Source organism: Spermophilus citellus, assembly GCF_964194105.1.
Source record: "Spermophilus citellus genome assembly, chromosome: 2".
NCBI classification, from domain to species: Eukaryota; Metazoa; Chordata; class Mammalia; order Rodentia; family Sciuridae; genus Spermophilus; species Spermophilus citellus.
In genome coordinates, this window is record NC_138183.1 from 258,114,340 (window position 1) to 258,120,541 (window position 6,202).

A 6,202-nucleotide genomic window follows, 5' to 3' on the forward strand; every position below is an offset into this window, starting at 1 on the left:
CAGGGACCAAGTGGTCAGTGAGGCAGAACAGGAGGGTGGCACCCACCAGGAAAGCACTTCCCAATGGGAGACATCAAGGAAAGCAACTGTGGCAGTTCCAAAAAGGAAAATAAAGAGATGGTTAAGAAGTCCAAACTCTAGAGGAGAGAAACCCCACCAAGCCCAGGGGAAGGGGAAGGGGAGTGGGTCACCTCAGAATCAAAGGAAAAGACTCCTTATCCCAAAGAAGATACCTGCAAGTGCCCCTCCCCCTCACACCTGGGGAGGGTTAAAAGTAATGGTGAATTTGTTAGCAGAGGGTCAGACTGAGAAGGCAGGGTGCAGGCTTCTCGCCTCCAGCAGCCAGGGGAAGGCAGGAGGCAGACTGTCTCCCCATTCTGTACCCTGAGCCCTAAAATAAAATTAATTTTCAGAAATATGTTCCAAAAGCTAACTTTCACCAGCAAATGCTGTTGAAATTTACTTCATTATAATATCATAATTTTGGGGGGCCATGGGGATGGGAAGGATGAAGCCAGATTTAAAGTTAGGTAGTCAGTGTAGTTAGATAAATCGGGTCTAATTCCGAGTGAAATCTAAAATGGAGGCCATGCTGAGAATGATTCAGGGAAACGCAGGACAACTCATGGAATGTTAATGAGGTCCGAAAAGGCCCTAGGCCAAAGTCCACCTCAAAGAAGTGTTAATGAACAGCCCCCAGCAAACTTGAAGGTGCTGACTCAGAAGTCCTTCCTGACCAGATTACTTCTTTTTTTTTTTAAAGAATTTTTAATATTTATTTTTTAGTTGGTGCTGATGATCGAGCCCGGGCCGCACGCATGCCAGGCGAGCGCGATACCACTTGAGCCACATCCCCAGCCCCAGATTACTTCTTTGGCCCACCTGTGTCCCACCCCTCGGGCCTTCCAACCTACATTCCATCACCAAAACTATAAAAAGGGGAAACAACCGCACTTCCACAGATTCCACCTCTTGGGTCCCCTTCTTCCTCCGGGAGAAGTCTTTTCTGCTGTCCTTTAATAAACCTCTAATTTCTACTCTGACCTTGCCTCGGCGTGCTTCTCTGGTGTTATTCTTCAACATCGGGGAAGCAAGGACTCGTCACCGGTCAACAGCGGTAACAAGGATGGTAAAATGAGACATACATTATTAACCTATATACATGTGTGATTACACTGCTGGAGTGACTCTGTACCATGTACAGCCAGAGGAATGAGAAGTTGTGCTCAAAATGCATTCTACTGTCATGTACAACTAATTAGAATAAATAAGAATACTGCCAAAATATCCCTCTAAAAAATAAATAATTTGTAATTAAAAAATGATGTTTACATGTTATCTGGCATTTGTGTGTCTTAAAAATCTATGTCAAAGAACACAGATGTGAGAGGCAGCTCCTAGCTTTTGGAAGGGTAAGGCAGTCACTGACTGTCCAGGTACAAGGAGAATTGGAATTGGAATTGTGTGTAGATACAGTTTCTAGTCACTGAAGGCATGGCAAACACAGAGTCACACATTTAAAGAACATAATTTTATGGGTTCTGTTAAGCTGGGTCAGGTGTTGGGAGATTTCTGTCAACATTCAAAGTCAGATTTGATTATATTACTTTTGTCCTGAATTCATGTGAGAGATGATTTTAAATTCAAGAAAGCCCTAAGTTTTGATTGCTGTATCATTGTTAATTCATTCTGGTGAGGCTCCCACATTATGTTTTTCCTTTCTTATTTGCAAATCTTGCAGTTTTCTACTTGGTGGTTGGAATTCTGAAGTTGGCTTCCCCTTGAGCACACCAGGTTTCCTTGCTTTCTTATTTCTGACCCCTCCCCCAGGTTGGGTGAGGGCTACAAGGACTGGATGTGAGGTCAAAGGCAACATATGACCACTCTTGTTTTACCTGAGATTCTCCTCAATTTCTAAAGACCCAGAGCTCAGGGAAGGAGAGAGAGTGCTTGAAATCATGCAGAGTGGTTATCTTTCCATCTGCACTGCTGTGTGTAGTTTTGCTTCCAAGTCTTATTTGAGATGGATTATTCTTACTTGGTCTTGGAGGTGGCCTCGGCAACATCTATTGGATTCCTGTATTGTTTTGATTTGGTTCTCTCTTATTTCCCTAACAATTCTAGAAATAAGAACAGTGCTTTCCTAAGACTGTAGCTCAATATATACTCATGCTATTAATGAGTGGCAGTGAAGGACAGGTGGAGAGGAGGACGGACAGACACCTGGAGGGTAGAACCATAAAGCATGTTGAGTTTTCCTACTAGTTTCATTATTAGCTGTGCAGTAAAGATAACAAAATCTAACAGGTATTTTGAATTTATAAAACAAATACATTCAAAATATATTTTAAATAAAAATGGCCTGGAGAATAAAAAATAATAATATCAAAACTTCCACCCAGGGAAAGCTGAAGCCTCATTTCCATGGGAAATACATAGGAGCATGCTGTTAGACTGTCTGGGCGATCATTCCCAGCTGGGCCTGGGAGAATGCCTTCCCTCCTGTATCTGCACCCCCTTTCCAAATGACCTGCAGCTGGCCCTGGCATCGCAGAGTCCAGCTCTGGGAGTGATTGTTCCTGACCTTATTTGCAGCAAATAATTCTCAGTGCTCTGTTCTGATTCAGTTCCCACCAAGAGGCAAACCCATTAAATCTGATGACAGTTTGGAGAGATTTTTTTTTTAATTTTAATTTTTTTTTTTTTTGTAGTTGTAGATGGACAGCATGCCTTTATTTGTTCTTTTTTTTTTTTTTTTTTAAAGAGAGAGTGAGAGAGGGAGAGAGAGAGAGAGAGAGAGAGAGAGAGAGAGAGAATTTTTAATATCTATTCCTTAGTTCTCGGCGGACACAACATCTTTGTTGGTATGTGGTGCTGAGGCTCGAACCCGGGTCGCACGCATGCCAGGCGAGCGCGCTACCGCCTGAGCCACATCCCCAGCCCCTTTATTTGTTCTTTAAGGTCTTTTTTTTTTTTTTTTTTTTTTTTTTTTTTTAAATGCCGTGCTAAGGATAGAACCCAGTGCCTCACACAGGCTAGGAAGTGCTCTGCCACTGAGCTACAGCCCCAGCCCTTGGAGAAATTTTATTAAGAAAAAAAGTGGAAAAACAAAGAGCTTAAGAACATGGTTTTTGGGGGCTGGGGATGTGGCTCAAGCAGTAGCGCGCTCGCCTCGCATGCGTGCGGCCCGGGTTCGATCCTCAGCACCACATACCAACAAAGATGTTGTGTCCGCCGAGAACTAAAAAATAAATATTAAAAATTCTCTCTCTCTCTCTCTCTCCTCTCACTTTAAAAAAAAAAAAAAAAAAAAGAACATGGTTTTGAGCTGGACATGCTGATCTGTGCCTATAATCCCAGCAGCTCAGGTCCAAAGCCAGCCTCAACAATTTAGCAAGACTGTGAGCAACCTAGTGAGGCCCTGTCTCAAAGAAACAAACAAAAGGGTTGGGATGTGGCTCCTGGTTAAGCCCCTTGCATTCAATTGCTGGTACACAAAACAACAACAAAAAAACACATGGTTTTGGCTATGGCTTGACTCAGGAACTTTCAGCACCTTTTCTCGATTGTTGGAGATAAAGTTCTCTCTCTCTGGAAAACATATATTTAAGGTTTAAAAACATTTTTGGTCTATTGGTCTTTGCTACTGTCCCTGTCCCCGTGAAAGCCATATCAGCTCAATCACTGGTATACCTTGGAAGGTATACCACAGCTGCAAAGCAATAAGATTTGAGATAAATGCTTTGGTTTTTCCTACATAATTGCAAGTTGAACAATTATATTTATTTATTTATTTGGTACCAGGGATTGAACTCAGGGGCACTTGACCACCGAGCCACATCGCCAGCCCTATTTTGTAGTTTATTTAGAGACAGGGTCTCACTGAGTTGCTTAGGGCCTCACAGTTGCTGAGGCTGGCTTTGAACTCGCAATTCTCCTGTCTTAGCCTCCCAAACTGCTGGGATTATAAGCATGCGCCACTACGCCTGGCTCAATTATTTTTTTTAATATTTATTTTTTAGTTGTAGTTGGACACAATATGTTTATTTTATTTTATATAGTGCTGAGGATTGAACCCAGGGCCTCACACATGCTAGGCGAGTGCTCTACCGCTGAGCCACACCCCAAGTTGAACAATTATTAAAAAACAAAACCCATTTTCATTAAAAATGGAAGCCAGTCAGGCCCAGTGGTGCACACCTGTATTCCCAGTGGCTGGGGAGGTTGAGGCAGAAGGATCATGAGTTCAAAGCCAGCCTCAGCAACAACAAAGGTGCTAAGCAACTCAGTGAGACCCTGTCTCTAAATAAAACACAAAAGGGGCTGGGGATGTGGCTCAAGCGGTAGCGCGCTCGCCTGGCATGCATGCGGCCCAGGTTCGATTCTCAGCACCACATACAAACAAAGATGTTGTGTTCGCCAATAACTAAAAAATAAATATTAAAATTCTCTTTCTCTCTTTCTCTCTCTCCCTCTCTCTTAAAAAAAAAAAAAATAAAACACAAAATAGGGCTGTGAGCTGGGAATGTGGCTCAGCAGCCAAGTGCCCCTGAGTTCAATCCCTGGTACCCCTTCAAAAAAAAAAAAAAAAAAAAAAAAAAAAGAAGCAGCAGCAGCCAGGCATGGTAGATGGTAGTGCATGCATTAGTCCTAGTACTGGGGATGCTAAAGCAGGAGGATCACTTGAATCCATGAAATTGAGACGAGTCTGGGCAACATAACAAGGCTCTGTCTAAGGAAAAAAAAAATATATGTGTGTGTGTGTGTGTGTGTGTGTGTGTGTGTGTGTGTGTGTATGATGGTATATATAATGGATGGTAGATTTGGATTTGGGGCTGCAATATAGCTGGGTGGTGGAGTGCTTGTGTAATATACAAGAGGCCCTGGGTTTGATTTCCAACATGAACCACACACAAACACAAAAAAATTGTCATCTGAGTTTACATGTCTGCATACACAAATATTAATGTCTAAAAAGTTGCTACCTTAAACTTTTGACAAGGCAAGTAGGAGAAATAGTGAATTCCGAATCATTAGTGTTACTGAAAGCTCAGTCCTTGCCCCTGATGCCAATCCAACAACAAGAAGACAATTTTGAGAAAATGGAGAAAGAAGTTTTATTACTTGGCTAGCAAAGGAGAAGCACAGGGGACTCCTGTCTCAGAGGCTGTGATTCTGCCCATCGGGGAAACAGGAGTTTTTTAAAGAAGTGATTCAAAAGCTACATTCCATGTGTTCTTTGTTCAAAGTTGTAATTCACTTGTTAATTTGGGAGATAGTAATTTCTGAAATGTTCTGGTGCCTTCCCCAAAGTCTGGCATATTTCCTTCCTCTGGTGTGTGCTAAAGAACAGATAACTCTGCCTAGGATGGGGAAGAAAGGTAATCCAGTTTCCCCTGAGATTGAGGAGGAGGAGGGAAAGAGGTAAGAATGTAAGGGTCCGGCGAAGCGTGGGAGGAAGAGACCACACAAGAGACTGGCTTCATGCAATTGGCAAAGGGGATTTATTGATTCAGCATGCTGAGGCTCCAGGCTCGCTCAGGAAGACAGAGCAGCCCAGAGCCCAGAGCAGAGGTCAAGCAGAGCTTAAGTACACTTTTTGGGGAGGGGGGGGGCTTTGCATACATCAGAACAAATCATCATGAGGCGTGGGAAAATTGAACAACAACTCTGAGACATGATTAGTCCATTCATTGGCGGGAACAGGCTGGGCAGGGGTGATTGGTCACTCCTAAGCGGGGTACACATTCAAACTGATTGGTTTTAGGGCCTAAATAACTATGTGACATACGACACAGAGTCCCAGGTTATTAGACAACCAGTGGAAACAGTGGGGATATTTACTGGGCAGTTCCAGTATTGTCCTAACAGCTACAGGGATTACAGGTTCTGGGGGTAGCAGAGGAATTTTAACAATACCTAGTCTTTCACTTTTTAACCCAGGCCTTGCATCTTGGAAACTTTACCCTGCCTGGTCTTTTACACTTTAACTCAGGCTTCGCGGCTTAGAATCAGCTTAGAAATGTTACCTTTACAAGAGGGATTTCTGCTTTGGGGGATGGTGGGCAACGGGTTAGCTGACCTGGTTTGAGGGTGTGTGCTTTCTTTTTCTATTTCATCACTTACAATTTCAAAAAGACTCAGAGCCAGCTATCCCTTTATTCTGCTACAGCCTTTATGGAGTTAAAAGAAAGGGGGGGGA